The 27,544-nt window shown below is 43.6% G+C and overlaps 1 protein-coding gene and 1 pseudogene across 2 annotated transcripts in view; one reads left to right on the top strand and one right to left on the bottom strand.

The window, feature by feature from the left end:
- The window catches only part of PRORP (protein only RNase P catalytic subunit), a 150,091-nt gene that overhangs the window by 56,176 nt on the left and 66,371 nt on the right, over nt 1-27,544 (bottom strand). The window lies entirely within an intron of this gene.
- On the top strand, nt 12,646-13,313 carry LOC105941791 (lysosomal-associated transmembrane protein 4A-like; annotated as a pseudogene).

Below are 27,544 nucleotides of genomic sequence, written 5' to 3'. Positions count from 1 at the left end.
TGAGCCCATGGTCACAGTTAGGCTCTGAGCTCCACTGCTGTCACTGGCGAATGTTTCTAACCACCATATCTGTGTCTACACTCCTTCTTCCTTCTTTCTTTTCGATCTTTGGAGATCTCCTTCCATCTATTATGTTTGTTATATCAGAGTAACAGAGAGGCACTGCATGTGTTAATCTCCTTTAAGCTGAGAATCATATAAAATCAACCTTTCTCACCACCAAAACTGCGAGAGAGACCCACAACCCGTCAGATATCCCAGGACAAGTTTGGCTCGATAGTAGAAATAACTTTTAGCCCTTAGAAATGCTTATAAACAGAACGTGTGAATGTATAAAAGAATATGCCAGGAAAGTAAAATGCAACTATGTCACGGTGATTATTAAGTGAAGCCGGCAGAAAGTGGAGTGAGATGAGTGGTCTAGCAGGTTGAATGTTAGCTCTCAAAAAGGTATGTTCATGACTTAATGCCAAGAACCTATATATATGATCTTATTTGGGGAAAGGAGTCTTGTCAGATGTATTCAATTCAGTGATCTCTGAGATCAACCCGGCTAGATGGGTAGGGTAAAAATGCAATGAGCCAAAAGACAGCAGGGAGAGGCACAGATACGGAAGGTAGCCTCTGAAGATGGAGGCAGGTGGGAATTTAGACAACCAGACGTGTAAAACTTTCCGAATATTAGAATTCATTCTCTAGTCATTTCCTGCATTGTGTGGGGGTGGGGGGAACCAAAAAACAAGAGTCCCTGTGGATAACTACCACTTAGGAAAGTTTTTCTTGAAATGTTTCCAGAAACTAACACCTCTACTCTATGGAAATAGAGAAGATATGTTTGATACAAACAATAACAAGGCAAACTGTGGGCCCGCCTGGGTTCTCTTGACTCTGTGTGCCCAGTGGTTGTGGGGGCAACCTTGGATCAGCTGCCCAGGCACCAATGGCACTGGGACGAGCCCTCAGGTCACCCAGTGGTGCACTCTGGAAGCTTGGGGGTGTGGGTTTACAGGGGCTCTGGGGTACGGTACAAGTGTGAGCAATCAGAGACCTGAGGGCTTATGTCCAGGTGAGGACTATTGAGGGACCTCCATAGACAAGGCCACTGTACTCACAGGTAAGTGTGGGTTCTGAGACCAAGCGGCTTGGAGTGCGGAATGGGACAACCTTTAAGGATCAGACCGAAGCACCAGCACAAGTGGGAGACCTGAGCTGGGTTAGTTAGCAGCAAACATCACTGAATACCACTCACTGGCACAAACTAAGGCTAGGGCTGGGGGCCTACCTGGCAGGGCTAGATCACAGTACTCACCAGTGAGGGTCAGAACAAGGGACGGGTAATGTTAGGTTGAGCCATGACAATAACTAACATGCGAAAGAATCAGTTCTGGGGGCAGAATATATTGGGAAGTTATGTGGTTCACTGCTGGGAAACTGCAATCTCCACTGGCACGTGCAAGATCTGTGGCTGGGAAACAGGCCTGATGGAGGAGTTGAGGGGATGTCCTTGCTGGGTTGGGGTTAACCTCCAGTGAGCACGAGAGCTGGAATGGGGAAAGTGGGCTGGGCTGGACATGGCTGCAGTCTCCCTCGGCATGGATGCGAACTGGATCTACAGAGCTCCAGACTGGGCTAGACTGAAGCACTCACTGGCACTCGTGAGAGCCAGGTGGATGTAGAATGGACTGGACTAGGTCTTGACTCCTGATGGTCATGGACCAGGTGTGGCCGGGCTGTAATGCCCAACAGTAAGAACTGGAAAGGGTGTGGGCTGATAGGGCAAGGATACTGTTCCTGCTAGGATGAGGTGGACAAAGTCAACCTGAGCCAATGACCCACTGGTGTGCAAAAGATCTGTCACTGGGAGGAGGTCTAATAGGTGAGCTTCAGGAACTACTTTGCCAGGATGTAGTCCCTGAAGGTGAGTGCAAGAACCAAGGCAAGAAGCAGCCCAGACCATGCTAGGTTACAGTAGCCACTGACATACATGTGAGTCAGGTCTGGGGGCAGGCCAGGCTGGGCCAGTTCATAACATCCACTGGAAGATGTGAGAATCAGGATGGAGTACAGAACAGGCTGGGTTGGGCTACAACAACAGCCAGTCCACATTAGGACCAGGACTGAGGACAGGCTATACAGAGCCAGGTTTAAGCACCTGCTGGTGGAAGCCAAAGTGAAAAATGCTATGCCAGTCTGAGTGCATTAGGTGCTGGGTCCATGAGCCCTGGGGCTGGGAGGTGGAGGTCCAGCGGGGCCCAGGTCACCTGGTCCAGGTGCTTGGGCCTGCCTGAGAAAATTTGTTCTCCTCAGTGGAAAACATAGAGTAGTGGATGGCAGGCCTGGAAACACATGGAAGATACGGCAGCCCATTGGGGCCTGCAGAGGATATCTCCATAGCAGAAGAAGGAGAAGAGAGCAAACTGGACAACTATCACTGCCAAATGACAGCAAAAATTTGGGCTAATGGAGACTCCAGGGTTTACTGTGTCAGCCAATGGATATTGGAAGGGTTCCCTCATCCTTTGATCAATGAGATTGACAGCATTTCAGAACTATTGAAACCACTTGGGCAGAACCTACATTGAGACTCTGGGTTGATACCGGGAGGCCATTCCCCATGCCCGAATACTGGGGTGGTTGGGAGGTGGTGTATGGCTTCTTCCTTTATCTCCCCCTTCCTCCAGATATAGTAAGTCAAAACAGAAAATTTGGAACCAGTGATTATACCCACTTTTCTCTAATCTTGATCCTTCCCACACTGATCAACAACATAAACATCACCAAAAATAAAGATAAAATTTTTAAAAAAAGAATAAAAATGAAAAAAAAAAAAGAAGAAGAACAAGGCGGCAAACAGCAACCTACCAGTGTTAAAAAAAAAAAAATTGTTTTAGGCCAAAGCTGAGCTGATCTGAATCTGGGAGCCAGGAACTTGTTTTGGGTCTTCTACATGAGTGCAGGAGCCCAAGGCACTGGGCCATCCTTTGCTGTTCTCCTTGGCCATAAGCAGAGAACCGAATCAGAATAGGAGTAGTCAGGACTCAGACCTGTGACTATATGGGATGCCAGAGACACAGGGTGAAGAATTGGCTTGCTGTGCCATCATGCCATCCTCCATCCCACCCCCGCCCCGACCAGCACACGTGAGATCCAGGAAGGGAGGGGCAGAACTGGCAGGGGGATTAAGGGGCTGGTCCCCTCGCTGGACAGCTACTCCCACTGGAGAGCGTGGGCTGGGATAGAGACAGACCAGACTAAGCAAGGCTACAACACCTGTGCGCTGCATGTGGACTAGATCAGGGAAAAGCCAGGTTGGGCTGATTATTCCTGCGGGTGCAAGCATAAATTAGAGTGGGTGAGGGATGTTTGGGCATAGCCACAGCATCAGCTGGCAGAAGCTGGCACTGGGGACTAATTCTGTCAAGTCAAATCACAGAACCACATAAAGAGTGCATAAACCGGGACAGAGAGACCTGGGAGGGAAAAGTGGGTTCCCCCTTCTTGGGTCACTATTCCCACGGGAGGGCATGAAAACTAGGACGGGGGCTGGGATGGCTAGATAGAGAGGCACTCAACAACATCCGTGAGGGCTGGATGGTTGAGTTGGTTAGATGGAACTAAGCTTTAATACCCAGTGACAAGTACAAGAGCCAAATGGGATGGGGGACAGACTGATCTACTGCTACACATACTGGCAAACCAGGGTAGGGGGCGGGCCTGGTGGGGGTTATTGTGAGTCGCCCCGACTAGGCTGCAGCTCCCACTGGTTGATGTAAGGGCCGAACCAGACTGGACTGCAACACTCACTGGTTCCAGTGCAACTCGGGACCGAAAACAGAACCAACCCAGCAATTGCAACCACCAGCTGATCGGGGTGATGGACTGTGCCGGGCCCTGTGCTTGCTAGAACATACAAGAAACTAGTCTGGGAATACCTCAAAGTATCTTTGGAGATCTCCCCACTCGAACTGCTGGACTCAGAACTCTAATCAAGAAAAGACAGAAGACAGAGCAGATCAATCATTCATCTCAGCTATATGTTGGCAGCGAAATATGGGACAAACGGAGACTTTATAATGGACCATATCAATCAGTGGACGACCTCATCAAGTGAAACTGGCAGCAATTCATAACCGGAGAACTATTAACACCACTTGAGCACATATCTCAGAGCATGCCCCACATCCGGGACTCGGAGTGGGCGGGAAACCGGGTGGGGCTTCTCCCTCAATATCCCCCTTTACCTCAGATACATGATGGAAACAATATGGACATAATAGTATTACCCACTTCCCTATCCCCCTGAACCTTTTTTTTCTTTAACTGTAATTAACTATGTAAAGATTGTCAACAACAATACAATAAAATAGATTAAAAAAAAAAAGCCATTTGCTAGCATTTAACAAACCATGTGGTTTCAAGGCCCAGGACACAGTACCTTCTTCCCCACCCCTCCCAGTGCTTTCATCTTCTCCGACCTTCTGCGGAAGAACGTAGCCTTCATGACGGCAGGCTGCTTTGGGAGCTTCCCTTCCCCAGGACTGCGATGGCCTGATCATACCTCATCAACGATGAGAACAGAACTTCCCCAGATGTGCTCACTTGACCAAGGCCCTTATCAAGAGCTGACAGCTGGGCAGAAGCTCTGCTTCCTCTTTAAGTACAAACAGCACACACTAACTTTCCCAAAGCAGCCTGGGTGATATTTGTCAAGACTGATTCTGTGGTGATACTGCCACCAACATGACTATGGCCTCCTAGGTGCTTCTGCTGCTTGTCATGTGGCTGTGGCTGTGACTCATGGGGCAGGGAAGTTTCCAGATCTTTCTCAATCTGGATGGCATGTTGGCAGCCAGGAGGAAAGATAATTTGCCAGTCAGTTGAACCAGGATGTAATAAAGATCTCAGTACTAGGATACCTGGGTATCCAAATTCTAAAGAATGAAAGACCCATATCTTATAATGTGTATAAATACCATCCCAAACAGATGGCCAAACCTAAACATAAAACTGTAAAATTCTGGGACTGCTGCCATGGCATAGTAGGTTAATCCTCCACCAGCAGCGTCAGCCTCCTATTTGGGTGCCAGTTCATGTCCCAGATGCTACACTTCCAATCTAACTTCCTGCTTGTGGTCTGGGAAAGCAGCAGAGGAAGGTCCAAGGCCCTGGACCCCTGCATTCAAGTTAGGGACCCCAAGGAGGCTCTTTGCTCCTGGCTTCAGAGGTGGCTCAGTGCTGGCCATCATGGTCATTTGGGGAGTGAACCAGTGGATGGAAAATAGTTTTAGCTGTTTGTCTTTCCCCTCTATAAATCAAATAAAAATAGACAAATCTTAGGAAAAAAATGGATAAGTTCCTGGCAAAAGGGCCCGGAGTGATAAGCTTACCGGCTAAATCTTCACCTTGCATACTGCAGGATCCCATCTGGGTGCTAATTCATGTCCCAGCTGCTCCACTTCCCCTCCAGCTCCCTGCCTATGGCCTGGGAAAGCAGTAGAGGATGGCCCAAAACCTTAGGACCCTGCATCCACATGGGAGACCCGGAAGAAGTTCCTGGTTCCAAATCAGCTCAGCTCCAGTCATTGAGGCCACTTTGGGAGTGAATCAGCAGATGGAAGATCTTTCTCTTTGTCTTTCCGCTCTGTAAATCTGACTTTCCAACAAAAATAAATGAATCTTTAAAAAATTTCTTTGCAAAAAAAGGTATATATCATTGTGAACATGGTTTAGACAATAGCTTTTTAAAGTATGAAACCAAAAGCAGAATCAGTAATAAAAAAAGAACAGATTAATTAAATAATATTGAAATAAAAAAAACACTTTTTAAAGAAGATGTTGTTGTTATTATTATTATTATTTTGGAAAGTCAGATATATAGAGAGAAGGAGACATAAAGAGAAAGATCTTCTGTCCGCTGGTTCACTTCCCAAGCGGCCGAAATGGCCAGAACTGAGCTGATTTGAACCCAGGAGCCAGAAACCTCTTTCAAGTCTCCCATGCAGGTGCAGGGTCCCAAGGCTTGGGCCAAAGGATATAAATGGATATCTCTCCTAAGAATACAGATATAAATGGTTAACAAGCATACTAAGAGATGTTCAGGCTCATTAGCCATCAGGGAAATGCAAAACAAAATCACCTGAGATACCACTTCACCACTATTACAACTAGGCAGGAAAAATGGACAACAACAACTGCTAGAAAGATATGGAAAACTTGGAAGCTTCTGACACGGTTGGTGGAAACAGAAAATAGTGTGGCCCTTTTGGACAGTCTGGCAGTTTCTAAAAAAATTAAAGAACCATATGTTGCAATAATTCTATACATCTATATGAGCAGACATCAAGTTTATTTTGGTGCAAAACTATCTGAAAACTACACAAGAAGGCCTACAAAATTTTTACACAAGTGCATAAACTGAAAAAAAAATTGTACTATCACCCACTTATTTCTAATTACATTTTAACATAAGCATACCCAAGAGATATGAAAATATATGTCTACACAGAAACACGCACACTAATGTTCATAGTAAAAATATTCACCATAGCAAAAATGAGAAAATGCAACTGATGAATGGATAAATAAAACATACATCGAATGTATCAATATTCTAACCCATATAATGAAATACTTGGTGATAACGTGCTAATATAAGTGTGCTCTAACATGAATGAACCGTGCAAACATTATGTTAAGTGAAAGAAACCAGGCATAAACTGCCACCTACTGTATGATACATTTTTGAAACGCCTGGAACAGACTAATCTGTAAGTAGATAAGTGATTGCCAAGGGATAGGGGAGGAGTTGTGGGGAAAAGATGAGTCACAGCTAATGAGAATGGGAAGTTCTTTCTGAGATGATAAAAATGCTATAAAATCGATTGAGGTGAATTGCACAACTGTGAATGTACTAAAAGACAACTAATATGTATGCTTCAAGTAAGTAAATTTTATGGCATGTAATTTGTATCTCAATAAAATTGTCTAAAAGCAGTAATTGTGATGGGATGACACAAGCACCCCATAGCCAAAGGCTGGTTTGAATACTGGCTGCTCTGACTCTGATCTAGCTTTCTACCGCTGCATCTAGGAAGGCAGATGTGGGCTCTGCATGTGGGAAACTCTGGCGCAGTGACCTGTTCCTGGCTTTGCCTGGCACAGCCCTGCCTGTGGCAGCCACTTTGGCAGTGCATGAGAAGGTGGATGAGCTCTTTCTTTCTCTGTTGCTCTGCCTTTCAAGCAGATGAAAATAAATAAACATTCACAAAAATAACAAAGGTGATTATTACTCTTCAAAAAAAAAAAAAAAAAGAAAGAAAAGAAAAGCTTTTCTTTTGGCCCACTTCAGAGATTAGAATGATTATATTGCAAACTCATAAGACAGTACTGCATATAAACTAGTAATTTCAAGAAATCAATTTAATAAAACACATTAAGAACTTAAAATGTCTATGGTTCTTCAATAAACTTGTTTATTAATTTTTATTTATCTGAAGGGCAGAGCAGGAGAGGGAGAGGAAGATCTCCCTGTGGCTGCTCGCCTCCCTAGAAGCCTACAACACTTGAAGTGTGGGTCAGGCCTAGAAGCCCAGGAGCCTCTGGGTCTCCCACATGGGTGACAGGGACCCAAGTACCGTGCCACCACCTGCTGCCTTCCAGGGTGTGCAGCAGCAGGAAGCTGTACTGGAAGCGGAGCTAGGACTCTTCTCCAGCTGCTGTGATATTAGATACACATGTCCCAAGCAGGCTTAAGCAGGCTTAACCCACTACTACACAAATCCTGCCTCTATTAATGGTTTTTACATAGAAATCTGAACACATTTATGTATAAGATTTGTAGCTAAAAAATCCTTCACAGCCTTGGTTTTCTTTTAAAGATTTATTTACTTTTTTATTGAAAAGTCAGATATACAGAGAGGAGGAGAGACAGACAGGAAGATCTTTTGTCTGCTGATTCATTCCCCAAGTGGCCACAATGGTCAGAGCTGAGCTGATCTGAATTCAGGAACTTCTTCCGGGTCTCACATGTGGGTGCAGGATCCCAAGGTTTTGGGTCATCCTTAACTGCTTTCCCAGGCCACAAGCAGTGAGCAGGATGAGAAGCAGGGTAGCTGGGACTGGAACCAGGGTCCATATGGGATCCCAGTGTGTGCAAGGCAAGGACTTCAGCTGTAAGGCTACTACGCCAGGCCCCACGGCATTGGTTTTTAATATTTAAAAAGCTGGCAACAGCGGTACGGATTTGACTCAGCAGTTGAGTTGTGTTTGGAGTGCCTGGTTGAAGTCCATGTCACTCTGGGTTTTTTTTTTTTTCCAGTTTCCTGCACACTGGGAAGCATCAGATGATGACTGAAGGACTAGGATCCTTGCCACCACATGGGACACCTGAGTGAAGATCCTGGCCTTTGGCCCCAGCCTGATCCAGCCCTGGTCATTGTAAACATTTGGGGAGAGAACCAACAGATGGAAGATCCCCCTGTATGCCTCTCTGTCTCTTTGAAATAATAGCAACAATAAAGAGTTTGCGAAAAATGCCCATATTATCACTAGAAATGTTTTCCAAAATAAACTTAATGCTATGAGAAAGGTCTCATTAAATAGAAGATAAAACAAAGCCTAAACAAAACTATATATGTCATTTTTTCTAAATAAACAAGGAATTAGACTCTATTTCTCAAGGCTTTGGAACCTGAAGGCACAAAATAAGCTGAACTCGCTGGTCTGTTTTCACTGAGAAAAATCACAGCGCCCTCTTTTGGAAGAAATGCATCACCTGTTTTCAGGGAATCTGCTTGATTGACCAAGTTTGCAGAGCTGGAAGAGTGTTCACAGATTCTGAATTTGGTGTCCTCACCTTACAGCTAAGGATACTGTGGTTTAAAATGGAGAAGAAACAAAGACCCTAAGAGGAGTTAGCAACAGAGCTGAAAACTGAACCTCACATCAGCTTCTAACCCAAACTCACTTTTTCTGACTTTTCTAGTCTTTATTTACTAAACATTTCATGGAGTGGGGAAAAAAAAAACCCAAACCTCAGTGCTCCCCAGGCTTTAGGTCTCCAGGGGCCAGCATCGTGGTGCAGTGAGTGAAGTCTGTGCATGTGATGTTGGCATCTCAAACAAGTGCTGACTGTGTTCCCTCTTAAGCCACCTGGGAAAAGCAACAGAAAATGGCCAAGTGTTTGGACCCCTGTCACCCACATGGGAGACCCAGTTGAAGCTGCTGACTGCTGGCTGCTGGCTTCAGCCTGGCCCAGCCCTACTCATCATAGCCATCTGGGAAGAAAACCAGAAGACCTGTCTTTCCCTCTCTCCCTGTGTAACTTTGACTTTCAAATAAATAAATAAATCTTTATAAAACAAGAGACATTGTAGACATCCAGCCACTTAAAAATCTTATTTTAGAAAAACATGTCCAGTCTTGCCTGTTGATTGATACAAATCAGAAAAGAAACAAGTTATATAGTTCAAACTTAGGGTTTGGGTGGTGGAAGCCTCTAGAACCCTGGCAGCTGCTGGGAATACCTAAACCAAGTCAGATTAAATGCTTGGGGCCCTAGCCATAACCACCGCTGTCATGTGGTGAGCAAGTTGCGGGTTTTTGAGTGGCTAGCACAACAATTGGTGCCAGGCTCTGCCTACTGGCGGCCTGGCAGTGAATTCTGGGGTCTGTAGGGTATGGAATTGCTGCCTTGGGACAACCATGGATAAGAACACTGTGCATGTAGGTGAGGAATAAATCTTGAGGGACTCCCAATGTCAGGGTCACTGTACTTGCAAGTTAAGCAAGGGAACTGAGACCTGGTGGTTTGGAGGGGAGAGTTCGGACAATCTGTATGGATCAGATTGATATACCAGCCTACATGTGAGTCCTGAGTAGGGCTTGTTATCCTGGAACATTGCTGACTGCCACACACCAGTCCATGCGAAAGCTAGGGCTGGAGGCCTGTCTAGCAGGGCTAGATCCCAGTACCTGACTGAATTTTGGAACAAGGGAAGGGTCACGTTAGGCTGGACCATGACATTAAACAGCATGCAAGAGAACCAGGTAAGGGAGTAGATTCTATGGGGGAAATGTGGGCCCAACCCTGTGGAAATACAAGTCCCGCTGGTTAGCTCAAGAGTTTACATCCAACAGTAAGAACCAGAATGGGTGAAGACCAGTCAGGAAAGGCCACTGTTTCTGCTAGCACAGGAGGTGGAATAAGTAGGGCTGGCCCCTGGACTCACTGGAATGTGCAAGATTTGGCATTGGTAGAGGTTCTGATGGAGGAGCTTGGGAAACTACTCCGTTGGGACCTAATTCCTGAAGGTAAGCACAAGAACGACAACAGGGAGCAGCCCAAAACAGGTCAGGGAATGGTACCCACCAGTATACATTTGGCACAAGTCAGGGATGGACCTGGCTGGCCCAGTTCACATTACCCACTGGCAAATCTGAGTACCAGAATGGCGTGTGGGTCAGGCCAGGTTCAGCTGCAACACATGCTAGTACATATTATGGCTGGGACTGGGTGTCGGCTGGGCTGGGCTAAGCTGTAACCCCCACCAGCATGAGCTGGATTTGGGGTCAGGCTGGGCCAGACCAGGCTACAATACCCACTAGCAAATGCTGAGGCGAGGTGGTCCATGCCAGCTATGTCGCAGCAACCAACCACATGAGAATTGGGGATAGGGGGTAAAGCCAGTAGGGGGAGTTGCATGCAGCTCCCCTGCTGGACCACCACTCCCACTAGAGAGCGTGAGAGCTGGGATGGGGACAGAGCAGGCCAGGAAGGGCTACAACACCTATTGGTTTTATGTGAGCTGGATCAGGGAAAAGCCAGGCTGGGTTGACTGTTTCTACTGATGCAAGCATATGTCAGGGTGGGTATGGGTTGGCTGCGCTTTGTTATAGCATCAGCTGGCAGATGCTGGCACTGGGGGCTAATTCTGTCAAATTAAACTGCAGAACTACCTGGAGAATGCATGATCCAGGAGTGGGAGTGGGCCTAGTAAGGAAACAGTGGACACCTCCCTCTTCAGTTGCCACTCCCACTGGTGAGCATAAGAACTGGGACTGGGGCAGGTACGGGTAGACAGAGTGGCACCCACTGGCACATACGTGGGCTGGATAGTGGGGCTGGTTGGGTTGAACTAGGTGTCAATGCCCACTGACATGTATGTGAACTGAATGAGATGTGGGACAGACTGTTTACCAGTCTGCTATACATACTGGCAGGCAGGGAACCAGGCCAGGGGGCAGGCCTGATAGGGATTACTGTGGGAAACTTCAACTAGACTCCAGCTCCTACTGGTTTGTGTGAGGGAAAGTGTATGGTGGACAGGATCGGGCTGTACTGCAACACCCGATGGTTCGTGTGGAAGACAGGGCTGGACAGAGAACTGACCCAGCAATTGTAAGGATCAGCATATGCGTAAGCTGCTTGGGGCAACAGACTGTGCCGGACCCTGTATTGGCAAGCACAAACAAGAATCAGGTCTGGGATCACTTCAGATGAAGTTTCTTTGTGGAATCCCCCCAACTGAACTGCGGTACTCAGAACCCCAACCACGAAGAGAAGTACAGATTCCATGGTCTGACTGTGGAGTGCATGTGGCAGAGCTGAGCCTCCTCAGTGGCTCGGATGGAGCAGTGAACAGCATATCCATGTGCACATGGAGGATATGGTAGTGCACTGGAGCCTGCAGAGGACACCTGATGCCACAGCAGAGGACGGAGGACAGAATAGGTCAACCACGGGCTGGCAGTGAAAATCTGGGCGGGTAGAGACTCTAAGGTGGACTATGTCAGCCAGAGGATTCTGGAGAGATTTCATCGTGTTTGGAATGGCAAGACTGGCAACAATTCAGAACTGTTGAACTATCAAAACCACTTGAGCAGTACCCCCACATCGGGGACCTAGGATGGTTGGGAGGCTGGGTAGGCTTCTCCCTTTGTCTCTCCCCTTCCCCCAGATACAGAAAGAAAAGAAAAAAAAAGAGAATGTGGAAACAACAGTCTCACCCACTTTCCTGTAGCCCTTGCCCTTTTATGCCCTAATCAACTAAGTAAAAATCATCAAAATAATACGCACAAAAAAAGAAGTTAGAAAATTCACAAACTTGGGTCCAGTGCCTAACCTTGAACATGATGGGATCTCATATGGGCACCGGTTCTAATCCTGGGGGCCCCCACCTCCCATCCAGCTCCCTGCTTGTGGTCTGGGAAAACAGTCGAAGACGGCCCAAAGCCTTGGGACCCTGCACCCACGTGGGAGACCTGGAGGAGGTTCCTGGCTCCTGGCTCCGGATCGGCTCTGGTAGTTGCAGCTGCTTGGGGAGCAGCTGTCTCTCTGTCTCTCTCTGTCTCTCCTCCTCTCTGTATATCTAACTTGCCAAGAAAATAAATAAATAAAATTTTTTAAAATTCACAAATTTGGCATTTATTAATTTACTAATACTAATATTACATTCTTTAAAAAAATAGTAACAGGGGAAAAGCAAAGGAGGAAGGCCATAAGAGGAGCTGTTGGGGCCACCGCCGGGGCAGGCTGGAGGACATGTTGTTGTTTGGCAGGGGAGAGCCTTGACTCAACTGAGTTCCACTGTTACACGGAAAGCCTTCACCAGGGACAGGGTGGCAGGGAGTCCACGAGTCTTTCCCATGGTGTCTATGTCTTTGCAGAGCCGTGGCGACTGGTTCTACAGCACCCAGTGAGGCGCCTGTTGCTATGTCTGCACCGGGACCATCATCCTGGGGATCTGTATATAGTGGCCAACCTATTGATGGCAATATTGCTGATTGTGGAAGTGACTCATCCAAACTTAATGCCCACTGTCAACAACATTCAGTATGAAGTCATTGGTAATTACTACTCGAGAAGCTGGCTGATAATGTTTGTGTTCTTTTTGCCATCTCTGTTCTTACGTTTATAGTCAGTTCAGTGCTGCTGTATGGGGCAATTTTTAATCAGGGAGGTTGGTTGATCCCATTCTTCTGTTACGGGCTTTTGACTTCGTCCTCAGTTGTTCCCTCGCTATCAGTTCGCACTTGCCAAGGATCAAAGAATATCTGGATCGGTTACCTGATTTTCCCTACAAAGACAACTCCTGGCCTTGGACTCCAGCTGCCTCTTGTTCATTTTTCTCATGTTCTGTGTGCTCTTCATCGTCTTTAAGGCTTATCTAATCTACTGTGCGTGGAACTGCTACAAACATTTCAACAACAAAAACGAGCCAGAGATTGCTGTGTACCCTGTCTTTGAAGCACCTCCACAGTATGTGTTGCCGACCTATGAAATGGCAACTTTATTATGTATGATGCTTTATTAATAGATAATCATAAAAAGAAATAGTACATAAATTCTTTCCAAAAATAATATAGGGTCTGCCATTTCAGTTTTACTCCTTCTCCTACTCTTAGATCTTAGTACTATCTTTTTTTCCAAAAAATACTATTCTCTGAAAGGACACCCTGTTTCTCTAAGATATAAAAGATGATTGATAAAAAGAAATTCGAACATTCTGACAAGTGCTAAATAATAATGCATGACGTGAGTAGGAGGCCAAAAAAATGACTTATTTTACTGAAGAAAACTGCAGGACAGACTATCTGTTTTTTTTAGACGCTCAAAGCACATCTTCATAGTTGAGATATCTAAATTAATGTGCTTATCTTATGATCTAAGTTAGTCAACATTTTGAGTACTTCTAGCTAGTCACATGTCTTGATTTTTCACGATAATTATTCACCAACCTGGGTGGACCGCTTCCTGCACAACTGTGCGATTGTTAGGACACTTTATTCCTGTCAGTCCCACTGACTTACTAAAGACCCACAAGGACTCATAACTACAAAGTAAAAGTTCAAAATAAAACAACCAATATGTTTCCGATCTCAAATATATTTTACATCAGTTAGGACTGTCTGATTTGTTTACGGGGTCTTATAACTTAAAGCAGAGAATAATATAAAATATCTTCATGATCTATCTTAAACATTTTGCTAGTGGTAAAAAGGAAGACTCACAGAAGTCTTTTGAGAATTAATGGAGACTCAACTCACATTTTTAAGAAACACATTTAAGAAACTCCCAGGTCTTCTACAGTAGAGTGCTTAAAGTTCTATAACATGGGTAAGAGACCCTAACGAAGTTCCTGGCTCCAGGCTTCGTTCTGGCCTAGCCCTGGATGTTGTGACCATCTGGGCAGAATCACTGCATGGAAGATATTTCTCTGCCTCTCTCCTGCTCCCTTTCTCTCTATAACTGCCTTTCAAACATATAAATAAATCTTTACAAAATAAAATTAAAAATAACCTCAGTATTACAGACTGTAATTGGGGTTTCCTGTGATGAACACCACTATAGTAGTCCTTCTTTACCTGCAGTCTCTCTGAGGTTTGATTATCTGTGGTCAATGGAAGTATACAAATATTAAATGGGGCTCAGTGTAGTAGCCTAGTGGCTAAAGTCCTCACCTTGCATGCGTCAGGATCCCATATGGTCTCCAGTTCTAATCCTGGCGGCCCCGTTTCACATCCAGCTCCCTGCCTGTGGCCTGGGAGAGCAGTCAAGGATGGCCCAAAGCCTAAGGACCCTGCACCTGCACGGGAGACCCGGAAGAGGCTCCTGTCTCCTGGCTTCAGATCGGCTCAGCTCCAGCCATTGCAGCCGCTTGGGGAGTATATCATCGGATGGAAGATCTTCCTGTCTGTCTCTAATCTTCTCTAGATATCTGACTTTGCAATAAAAATAAATAAATCTTTTAAAAAGCATTAAATGGAAAATTCTATAATTTTTTTAAAAACGTAAATTTTAAATTCTAGATTCTTCTCATCAGAGTGTTGAAATATAACACACCCTCTTCTGGCCCCTCCTGCGTCAGACATGACTCATCCTTTCTTCAAGTGCATCCACAGTGCATACACTACTCATACACTAGTCACTTTGTAGCTGCCTTGATTATCAGATTGACAGTCATTATATCATGATATTGTAGTGCTGTGTTTCAGTAACGCGTTACTCAACAATAACCCTGAAAAGTAAAAGTTGAACAGCAGGCATTGCAGACATGCCAAGAACTAGCTGTAAAAAGTCCTTCATTTGGAGAATCAAGATGGAGGAATAGGGTAAGGACACATTTAAACATACTGGCTAATGGAGAAACATTAGCCAGTATGAAGCAGAGAGGGCACATTCCAGGATATAGGAGGTGACATAATGAAAGCAGGACAGTCTTTCCTGAGACACAGGAAAGCCGCAGGCACAAGGTGGTGCTGCAGTGACTGATACCCCAGCAGCATTCAGCAAGCGGCTATCTGAACTGCACCAGCAGCCAGAATTTCACTATCAACAAGGTGGGAAGGGGTGTTCACCGGGAGCTCAAGAGGTGAACCCAGACAAAGAATTGCCCATCTTGCTGGTCTGTTTGATTTGACCAGGAGCTGAGAAAGAGTGGCAGGTCCCAGACTGGCAGAGCGGGAACAGGGTGAATTTCATAGCCGAGTCCTCCCCCTAGAGCCAAATGGGCACCATTTTGGGAGTGAACTCATTTTTGGCTCAGTGAACTGTAACAACGTGGCATCCTACAGGTTCTACCCAAGATACGTGAGGGTAGTCCTCAGACCTAATGGCCAGCAGATCAAGAACTCTAGTAGTGGCACATCAGGTACCATTTTGTACAGTGTGGCAAAAGCTTTAAGACTGCAGGGACAACAGTGAGTTACACATGCACTTAGCTCAGAGCACTAAGCATTGAGCTTAGTGCACTGCATGGGTCCCACAGGGAAAATAATACTGACTTCAGCATTATAAGAGTCAAAATAGGTCCATGTGTCCCTCAGACCTAATGGCCAACAGGTTCTGGCAAGATTAGCACCATTACCACCAAAAAAAAAAAAAAAAAAAAAAAAAGATTAGTGCCACCAATAACCTAGCTATATAGGACACCTGGTGTCTCCCTAATCCTGGAAATAGCTTGAACTGGAAATGGGAGAAAGGTTGTACAGACAACAGTGCAGCCTCAGCATGGCATCACAGGAAGTGGAGAGCAGTGAGCCAGGAGATGGGGCTGCGGAGACCGTGGTGGAAATCTAACATAAGAACCCAGACCTGGAACTCGCTGGAGGGAGTGGCACAAGTGACTGCAAACAAAGAGCCATGTATCGAAACAGCCCAGAATAGGCCATGGAAAGTTTCCCACTGGCATACATTCGGCATGGGTCAGGAGCAGACCAGGCTGAATCAGTTCATGTCATCCACTGGCAAATCCGATCACCAGAACAGAGTGTGGGATGAGCCGGGTTTGGTTGCGACAAAACCAGTACACATTATGGAATGCCAGGGCGTGGTTGCCTGTACTGGATATGAATGCAGCACCCATCCAGCACACGTGAGATCCAGGAAGGAAGGGGCAGAGCTGGCGGGGGAATTAAGGGACTGGTCCCTTCTCTGGACAGCTACTCCCACTGGAGAGCGTGGGCTGGGATAGAGACAGACCCGACTAAGCAAGGCTACAACACCTGTGCGCTGCATGTGGACTAGATCAGGGCAGCAGCATCAGCTGGCAGAAGCTGGCACTGGGGACTAATTCTGTCAAGTCAAATCACAGAACCACATAAAGAGTGCATAAACCGGGACAGAGAGACCTGGGAGGGAAAAGTGGGTTCCCCCTTCTTGGGTCACTATTCCCGTGGGAGGGCATGAAAACTGGGACGGGGGCTGGGATGGCTAGATAGAGAGGCACTCAACAACATCCGTGAGGGCTGGATGGTTGAGTTGGTTAGATAGAACTAAGCTTTAATACCCATTGACAAGTACAAGAGCCAAATGGGATGGGGGACAGACTGGTCTTCTGCTACACATACTGGCAAACCAGGGTAGGGGGCGGGCCTGGTGGGGGTTATTGTGGGTCACCCCAACTAGGCTGCAGCTCCCACTGGTTGATGTAAGGGCCGAACCAGACTGGACTGCAACACCCATTGGTTCTAGTGCAACCCGGGACCGAAAACAGAACCAATCCAGCAATTGAAACCACCAGCTGATCGGGGTGATGGACTGTGCTGGGCCCTGTGCTTGCTAGAACATACAAGAAACTAATCTGGGAATACCTCAAAGTATCTTTGGAGATCTCCCCAATCGAACTGCTGGACTCAGAACTCTAACCAAGAAAAGACAGAAGACAGAACAGATCAATCCTTTATCTCAGCTATATGTTGGCAGCGAAATATGGGGCAAACAGAGACTTTGTGATGGACCATATCAATCAGTGGACGACCTCATCGAGCGAAACTGGCAGCAATTCATGACTGGAGAACTATTAACACCACTCGAGCAAATATCTCAGAGCATGCCCCACATCCGGGACTTGGGGTGGGCGGGAAGCCGGGTGGGGCTTCTCCCTCAATGTCCCCCTTTACCTCAGATACATGATGGGAACAATATTGACATGATAGCATTGCCCGCTTCCCTACCCCCCTGAACCTTTTTTTTTTCTTTTTTTTCTTCTTCTTTTTCCTTTAACTGTAATTAACTATGTGAAGATTGTCAACAACAATACAATAAAATAGATTAAAACAAACAAACAAACAAAAACAAAGAGCCATGTACCAACCACAATAAGTAAACAGAATTGTAGACATGTGGGTGATACAGCTTAGAAACCTGTCCCAAGGAGAAGAATCTGATAACCAGAAGTGCAATGACCAAGAGCAAAAGAGACAGAGGCACAATGAATATTACTGAAGACTCCCCTGCAAAGGAGCAAAACTTGATGCCAACCTCAGAGTTAACTGAGGAATACATCGAAAAATGGGGCACACAGAATTCAAAACACTTGTTATAAAGCTTCTTATCCACAATGAGAAGCATAATACAGGCATTAAAGCAATTTAAGGAATATGTCACACAGGAAATGAATCAAATGAAAGCTGATATATCAGAAATGAAGAATATAGTGGAGCAAATTAAAAGCACAACGTCCAGGAGGCGCAGAGAACTCTCAACAGGCATGACCAAAAGTGATCTTCACCATGGCACGTGATAATCAAGCTCTCTTCAGTCGAACATAAGAAAAAGATCCTTAGGGCCCAGCGCCATGGCCTAGCGGCTAAAGTCCTTGCCTTGAATGTGCCCCGGGATCCCATATGGGCGTCAGTTCTAATCCTGGCTGCTCCACTTCCCATCCAGCTCCCTGCTTGTGGCCTGGAAAAGCAGTCGAGGATGGCCCAAAGCTTTGGGACCCTGCACCCGCGTGGGACACCGCGCAGCACTGGCCATTGCGCTCAGTTGGGGAGTGAATCATCGGATGGAAGATCTTCCTCTCTGTCTCTCCTCTCTGTATATCTGACTTTGTAATAAAAATAAATAAATTTTTTAAAAAAATGATCCTTAAATGTGCACATAAAAAAAATCAATTGACATATAAAGGAATGGCAAGTAAACTCACAGGAGACCTCTCCCAGGAAACTCTACAGGTCAGAAAAGAATGGAGTGACATATTCCAGACTCTAAAAGCAAAAAACTGTTGGCCCCAGGATAATGTATCCAGCAAAGCTTTCCTTTGTCTTTGAAAATGAAATAAAATTCTTCCACAGTAAAGAAAACTTAAAAAATATATGTAACTCTTCCATACCTTCTTGCTGTCCAGCTCCCTTGTGTCCTGGAAAAGCAGTTGAGGATGGCCCAAAGCCTTGGGACCCTGCACCCACGTGGGAGTCCCAGAAGAGGCTCCCGGATCCTGGCTTCGGATCAGCTCAGCTCTGGTTGTTGTGGCCGTTTGGGGGAATGAATCAAAAAATGGAAGATCTTCCTGTCTGTCTCTCCTCCTCTCTGTATATCTGACCTTCCAGTAAAAAATAAACTTAAATATATATAAAATAAACTTAAATATAACTTAAATAAATATATATAAAACTTGAGGACAGAGACTGCTTCACCTTCATACTTGTGACATATCCACCTAACAGGCCCTCGAAAAGTACCTGGCGAATAAAATTTAAGTATAATATTCAAATCAATATAGTTGTGGGGGATTAGTGAAGATGAGCTACATAAATTTAGTGTCTGCAGCACAGCTATAGCCCTCAAAATGTTAAAATCATAAATCAAAAAGTTATTTATTAAATAAATTCAGCAGTTTTCTTCATAAGAGGTAAGTTCATGTGTGGCTAGGGAGAGAGTAGTCATGATGGACACCTTTAGCCCAAGCACATCTAACTGAATTTTGAGTCTCGTGGTCTCATAGACCTATTGCTCCTTCAGTAGAAAATAAATGTTTTTTTTCCTCACATCTTTTACAAATTTTCTCCCAACAGCACTTTCCAGTAACATGACCATGTGATGAGTATCTTTAACAAAGGTTTAAGATGGAAGAAAAAAAAAACTTAAAAAGAAAAAAGATAAGTAAGCAGAGTATTAGCTAAAAATATAAGCTGTTCTTCTGCAGGAAGTTTTGTGTGGTTGCCAGATGAAAGGCGATAACAGTTTTTGTGAAGTACAAAGCAACTACAGAACATGTACATATTCAGTGCTTCAGAATTCAATAACCCTCATAAGCAATCTTAGAATGCTCCTGCTTTGCTTTCAAAGTAAAATGTTCTGTTTTTATTATTGCTTCAGCAAAGGAACAAAATGATCAGTTCTATCAAAAGAATATCCAATGATAAAAATCTGGATGCTATTAGTTGTTAGAAGAAGCTAAACTGATTAAGATTTAAGTCAAATTTAAAAGGACAGGCATGTAGTGCAGCAATTAAGACGCTGATGGGGATGTCCGTGTCCTATAGCATAGTCCCTGGGTTCCAGTCCCAACCCTGCTTCTACACTTGATCTCAGTCAAAGGCCAAGAAGCGATCCAACCCTGCTTCTGATTCTAGTTTCTTGCTAATGTTCACCTTGGAAGGCAGCAAGTGGTGGCTCAAGTACTTGAGCTGATCACATGGGAAACCGAGACTAACCTGCACGTTCTTGATTTCTGCATGGCCCTTGGTTATTCTGGACATTTTGGGAAGTGAACCAGCAGATGCAAAATATGTTTTGCTGTTTCTTTTACCCTTTCAAATAAAAAATTATATACACATATATATATACATATATGTATTATAGAGCTCATATGTATACACGCACATACACATACATACATACACATATATTTACTTTTATACATACATATTTTTCTTTTTTTTTCCCCCACTTTGTGGGTGAATCCTAAGTATACAAAGGACATTTTACTATCTAAAATTACTGGTATGCTAAAAGAAATCTTTCTAAATTCCCATATTCCTTTTGAAGATCACTGTTTAAAGATTTATTTATTTACCTGGAGGGAGACGATGAGGTAGAGTGATGCCTTCTATCCATTGATTCACTCCATAAATGGCTGCAATGACTAGGGCTGGGCTGGGCTGGGCTGAAGTCAGCAGCCAGATGCTACATCAAGTTCTCCCATGTGGATTCACTGGCCCAAACATGTGGACCATCCTCTGCTGCTTTCCCAGACCATAAGCAGGGAGCTGGATTGAACAGGTGACCATATGGGATACTGTCACTGCAGATGGTGGTTCATCCCACTATGTCACAGCATTAGCCCTTAGATTTCTAGATTCTATTTATGTCTTCGTTTCCACTGCTACTGCCATTGTGATTTTGGACCTGAGGTTTCTGAACAATTCAATTGCCTTCAGTTTAACTCTACTGTTGGTCATTCTGCAGATTCACTGGCCTGAAGGCACTGCTTTCCCATATTTCCTGTTCAAGAGACTAAAGAACCCTTGTCAACTTTGTTCAGTTCTGGCCCTATCAATAACTTTAAAAGCATAAACCATTTCTGTTCAAGTTATTCTGTTTGCCTTATTTCTTTGTATTCACTCATCTCACTTCACCCTATATCCTTTTCCTTTGTTTTTAAATTTTTAATAATTACTTGCATAGTGCAAATTAAAAAGATGGGGTAGGCGTTCAGCACAATGGGTTAAGTCACTACTTGAGACACCCACATCCCAGCTCAGAGTGCTGGTTTGAATTCCTGCTGCTCCATTTCCCACCCAGCTCTCTACTAACTCACCCATGAAGCAGCAGGTCACGGCTCAAACACCTGAGTCCCTGCTACCCACAGGGGAGAGCTGGATGGAGCTCCTGGCTCCTGGCTTTGGCCTGGTCACCACTGGCTGTTGAGGCCATCTAGGGAGTCAGCAGAAGTTGGAAGATTTTTTTTTTTTTTTCTCTCTGTTCCCTTCTCTGTCACTCTGCCTTTCAATTCAAACAAAACAAAATCTTAAAAAATAATATATAAAAAGAGCAGAGGGTAATATAGTGAAAAAAAGGTTCTTTCTGTACTCTGGACATCTAGTTCCTCTATGAGCAGAAAAAACATTTCTGACTTGAAAATCTTAGCTCATCCTAGCACTTATTTCCATTATACAGGTTTCAAGAGAACTCAAGTGTTTACTGTTCCTTTTGGTCTTCCTGGAGGACTGCTTCCTCACGTCGTACCCCACCTCCACCACCACATGTTTGGTCCATTTTGTTCCCATTGCCTGTATGGCTTTCATAAAGTCTTAACTGGATCAGCACTCTGATGCGCAACTGGTGTACACACACACACACAAACACCACCAACCAAATCACAAAGAACAAAAATTTCATGAGCAAATGATGCAGTTAGATCAAAAGCTTCTTCTTCTGAACTTCCACAGCACTTTACTGGCAACCAGAAGACTGACTGTCTCAGAAATAGAGGCTTCATGCCTGAAGCACCGGTTCCCATACAACAGGGCTCAACATAAACCACACACACACACAAAAGCCAACAAACAAAAACAAAAGGAAGAGCTACCACACTGAGAGTGAGGAATTGAGTTCTCTGCACAAGGACAAGCTGACTTGTCTGTTATCGAAGGGGCCCTCTCCTTTCCCTGTGTCTTCTGTTCTCCTCACTGTCCTCATCTTCCAGGGCAGCTCACCAGCACAGAGTGGAGAAGAGGCAACAAATGTGTCTTCCTCTTCGTGGGAACCTGTGCGGTCAGGTGGCTGGGAGAATTTTCTTCTAAGTTTCTCCATGCTGATCTTGTCAATGTCTACAAGTTTTTTTTGGATTTCTTGCTTCCTGAACTCCCCCATCCTGAGTGGATGCCTGGTTGACCAAAACACTAGACGCTGGCAAGCTGTAAGGCTATTTCTTTTATCTCCATTCCTGGGGCTTGCATGTACTTAAATGCCATTTCTCAAATAGCAGCTAAAAGGACTCGACTGTTTTTCTTGACCCAGCCTGTTCTGCCACTTTATGGCATTTGTTACTCCTAGCTTTCTACAATAAATCTAGCTTTGCCCTATCTCATATGGCAAAATTTTAGTCCCCATACCCCAAAGGAACCCCAAAGTAGTCTCCATACCTACTTCAAGCTTCACAGCCAAGCAGAGCTATGACTTTTACCCTACCAAGATTTTGTTTACAATGCTTTGTTACATTTTCTTCTTGAGACTGGCAACTTATTTAGTTTTTCTATATTTCATCATCTTTGGTAACCATCTTGCCTGGAAATCAATGATCTACTCTTCATATGTTGGGCAGAATTATACTTTGAAAATGTAAACCTGATGCATTGCTTCCTGGTTTTAGAAAAGACAAATCCTTTACGTTTACACGATCTGGCCACTTTCAGCCTCTATGCTCTGTGAGTGCTCATGGTCTCTTGTTCTTACCACAATCTTCCCCACTAACAAACTTCACACATTTTAGTCCAAATAAAATACTCTTTTCATTCTTCTTTATTTATTGGATTCCAACTCATCTGTGATCTTGATTCAGTTTCTCTTTCTTCAAGGAAACCATCTAATCTCCTTGCCTTGAATCCCTTCATGGTACTATCTACCTTTTTATTTCTGTGTACCACCTATCATAATTTTATATGCTTTTCTCTTATTATTACATTAATGTTGGGCAATTAGTGCCACAGGGGCAGTGAGCATATCTGTTTATGATTGCATTTTGTATTTACTATTATTTCCTTAAATACCTGCTGTATGATGGAAAGAAAATTCAAATTCTTTCCATGCTAAAGTACTCCAACCATGGTTACCAGTACCCTTTCAAGCTTTTCTTCCACTACTTCTAAACAGGTAAGCACTCTGGCTACCAGCAGTCTACTCACTGTTTTTCAAGAACAGCTTTTTTTTCTTTTTCACATTTATGAAGAAATGCATTTCTTACATGTCTATAGATTGGGAGTCTGAAGTCACAAGGTTCAAACTACTGGCTTTGCTGAAAACCCCCTTTGTGAATTCTGTCTGATGAAATTAATCTCAATCATAATCTCCTTCACAAAGCCTCAGCCAGTCTCCTGATGAGCCTTAATGTCTCTTTTACTTGTTTATGCATCTTATCAACTGCTCTAGGTTGTAAATTTCTTGACAGCAAAGACTATCCATTGCCAATAACAGAACTAAATAACAAAAGAGTCACTTCATACATGTTAAATGAATTTGGGTATAGCTAAAAAATTTACTTTAATAAAGTCACTTAAACTGTAGAATACAACAATCTTATCAGAAAGTCACTATGCTGTAATTACATCACATCAAAGTGTTCAGATAAAACTGGTAGTTTCTGAGCTACAAACAATTGGTTGTGTATATTGTATTGAAATAATTATTGGCATACAATACACAGCACAGTTTCTAAAGTGGCACAAATTATAAATATAGCTCTACTGAAAATTTATCCTTTCTACTATTAAATCTCAAAATATCCTAATTTCCAAATGGAGTGACAAAATGGAAAGCTTAAACTTCTGAGAGTTATTTGGAGGAAAGGGAGGGACACTGGGGCTCTAAAACATACTGGAACTGGAAAACACATAGGTTGAAGGATACAATAGCACTCTCATTGTGAGATCATGTCATCTCCAGTGAAGTCCCAGACAGAGTTTCTTTGAATTGGCAGGTATAAGTACCTAGGTTGGTAGGTCAAAGGAGAGAGCAAGGACACAAAAGATGAATAATCTCAGGACATAAGTCTCAGAGGGCATAGGACAGAAAAATCCAATGGAGACCCAGAAAGTTAGAAATCAGAGAGAAAGCGGCAGAAGCATGAAACGATGGGAAGCTTCCTCTCTTTCAATAGCAACACACCAAAACAGCTACGTGACTTTCCATGGAAAACGTATAAAAGGCAGTGTCTGTCTGTAATATAGAGTATTTATAACTTTGTTGGAAAACTTCTCGTATTTCAAATCATTATCAGAGAATCCCAAGTAATGTTCAAATGCTAATGTGATCATTGCAGTTAAATGAATTACCTGGGCAGAAGAGCCAATTTGACCAGTTTAACTAAACCAGTGAAAAATATAGATAAGAGTTAAGCATGACTAATGTGAAATAACCAAAAGTTTTAACTGTGTGAAGTACGGAAAAAAACGTTCCCAGGTTCTAAAGTATTTTGAACCACTGAAAGGATAAGTTCTTTTTTTTTTTTTTTTTTTTGCATTTCCATTAACTCTAAAAATAAACATTACTTTCCAGATTACAAAAAAAAAAAAAAAAAAGGCCTAAAAAAAAAAAAAACCCTCTACCATGTAAATATATAATGTTGAAAGCCAACATTCTATAAATCCTTCCCCTTTGCTGGTTAACTAGTTTTTTTCAATTCAGTAAGAACCACTTTTTGATTATGTGAGACAAAGTAATGGAAAATTCACTGTAAATAAGTTTGTGTTAACTTATATTAACAAGTTTATTTCAATTTATCCCTTTACCTATATCCTTTCTACTCAATTGTTAAGGACAAAAAACGGGACAAGACAAAACACTTGCTGGATCTTCAAAACAGGCAGCCCACAGATATGATTAACCCGGGGGAGAGGGGGAACATAAGGCGACTAGGAAAAACCATGACATTAATTGGCACAGATAGTACTACCTGATTTTGAAAAGGTAGTGAAAGTAGAAAATCACTGACATTTAGCAGCTTTCAAGAATTTATATATATATAAAAGCACCTTTTCAGTCTTCTAGAAAAAACTGAAAGAGCCTATCTATTTTTTTTTTTTTAAAAGAATGTTGGGGAGAGAGTTTTGTGCACCTATTCAGTGCTGCTTGTGGGGACTATATCCAGTTCCAAGTGCCTGGGTTTGAGTCCCAGCTTCTGGCTAGTGTATACCTGCAGGGGAAAGGGAAGCAGATAATGGCTCAAGTACTAGGGTCCCTGCCATTATATGGGAAATCTAGACTGAGTTCCAGATTTTAGCTTCAGTCTAATACAGGCTTGGCTTGTGGTGGGCATCTGAAGCGTGAATTAGTAGATGGAAAATCTCTGGCTCCCTTCCTATCTCTGCTTTTCAAATAAAAATAAAAATCTGAAAGAAAGAGGGATGAAGGGAAGAAAGGATGGAATGAAAAGGAAAGGAGGACAGAAGTAGGAAAGAAAGTTGTATGAGCTCAAGAATTCTGTAGTGTCAGAAAGTGAGGAAATGCTAACAAAATCCATCTGCAGTAATGAGGGCATGCCAAAGATGCACAGAAGCAAGGAAAAAGCTTGCAAAAGCCAAATCTGAAAAAATTTGAGTAACAAACTAAAACAGTAATAGATTACAACCTGAATTTGAGGAAAATATCCATGAGTTCATACTGCTATAAATGATTAAATATAAACAACAAATTTAAAGAACGGAAAAGTTTTTAATCCATAGGAATTTCAAACAGTTAATGTAAATATTGCTATATAGCTCTAGGAAATTTTAAGAAATGATCTGTTGGGCAATTTTGTTCTTACCTGACCACGATAGAGTGTGCTGACACACAGGGACCTACAATGTCACTAGCTGCTATAATTTTATGGGACTGCTGTAGTATGTGTGGTTCAACACTAATGGAACCATCAACTCTGCTGGACTGTCTTTCCCTTCAAGGAAAGGACAGAGTGTAACTCTCCCAGTTCTCTAAGTGTGGGTTGCTAATAGTGACTTCCCTTTGAAGAGTACATTATGGAACCGGGGATAAATGAATCATTCAACAGTGAAGAAACTTCAAAAACACTCCTTCCACCAGGTGATCCAGGTTCATTATGACAGTGGCAGTCATTGTGATGGTTTATACTCCAAAATGAAGTGATGAGAATGATATTCTACCTCTGGGGTCTTCTTCCCCCAAACCTACACCTATAGTCTAACCCTGAGAAAAGCACCAGCTGAACCCCAGCTGAAAAAACCACAAAATTGAATTCTATGGAATACCTGATTTATACTTCTCAAAATTGCTCAGACTGTTAAACAAAAAAGCAGAGTCTAAGAAACTGTCACAGCAGGGAGGAGCCCAAGGAGACCTAATGTCTGAATGTAATCTGGCATCCTGAATGGGAACCTGGACTAGGCTGAAGCCAAGAGTCTGCAATTTCATCCAAGTTTTCCATCACTTGTGCCATCTTCTGTTGCTTTTCCCAGGTCATCAGTACGGAGCTGGACTGGAAGAGGAAAAACTGGAACAAGAACTGGCACCCATATGGGATGCTGGCATCACAGGTAGCGGCTTTATCCACCATGCCAAAATACTGGCTCCCCAAAATGTATTTTTAAAAAGAAAAATCTCGGGCCCGGCGGCGTGGCCTAGCGGCTAAAGTCCTCACCTTGAACGCACCGGGATCCCATATGGGCGCTGGTTCTAGTCCCGGCAGCTCCACTTTCCATCCAGCTCCCTGCTTGTGGCCTGGGAAAGCAGTCGAGAACGGCCCAAAGCCTTGGGACCCTGCACCCGCGTGGGAGACCTGGAAGAGGTTCCTGGTTCCCGGCTTCGGATCGGCATGCACCGGCCGTTGCGGCTCATTTGGGGAGTGAAACATAGGATGGAAGATCTTCCTCTCTGTCTCTCCTCCTCTCTGTATATCTGGCTTTCCAATAATAATAAAAATCTTTAAAAAAAAAATAAAAAGAAAAATCTCATTTGCTAATTAGATTTAAGCTGGACCTTGGGTCAGTAAAGCAGTGGAATCAGAATAAGGGGCTGAGGACTGTGCTGCCTGGTTTGAATACTGACAATCTCAATCAATCTTTCTTAGCATTAGCTTCCTCACTGCAAAAGGGAAACAATAATAGGATCTTCCTTATGGAGTGTACAGATTACACACGAGACAATGAACATGAAATAATACGTAGTCAGTAAATCATTCTACTAGATAAAATTATTCTTTCAAAACGTATTACAAATTTAGTTTGTTGGTTCCCCTCTGCTGTGTGTACTGAACTTCCTAGTACTTATCTCGATGGTCAATATGAAGACCATGAACAGGTTATATCACAAAAACAACTACTGGTTAAAGACACCACAGTGTGTGGGTGTGTATATGAGGATTTGGGGGAGGACCTTGCTAATGCCTACCGCCTGGTATTTTTACAAAAAGTGAGGATGCCTGAAGAAAGGATTTAACTACAAATATGGTAAGAAGCCAATATTAATGACATATTTTTCCCTCGGACCACATGTTAAAGTGATAACTAGATAATGGACAATGAAATGGAATGCTAAAACAAAATGCTAGACAGTAATTAAGAAATTAGTATAATTGTGATATTTTCG

The sequence above is a fragment of the Ochotona princeps genome, chromosome 6 (assembly GCF_030435755.1).
Source record: "Ochotona princeps isolate mOchPri1 chromosome 6, mOchPri1.hap1, whole genome shotgun sequence".
NCBI classification, from domain to species: domain Eukaryota; kingdom Metazoa; phylum Chordata; class Mammalia; order Lagomorpha; family Ochotonidae; genus Ochotona; species Ochotona princeps.
The sequence above is the reverse complement of the archived record's forward strand: the minus strand, read 5'-3'. Positions and strand labels throughout refer to the sequence as shown.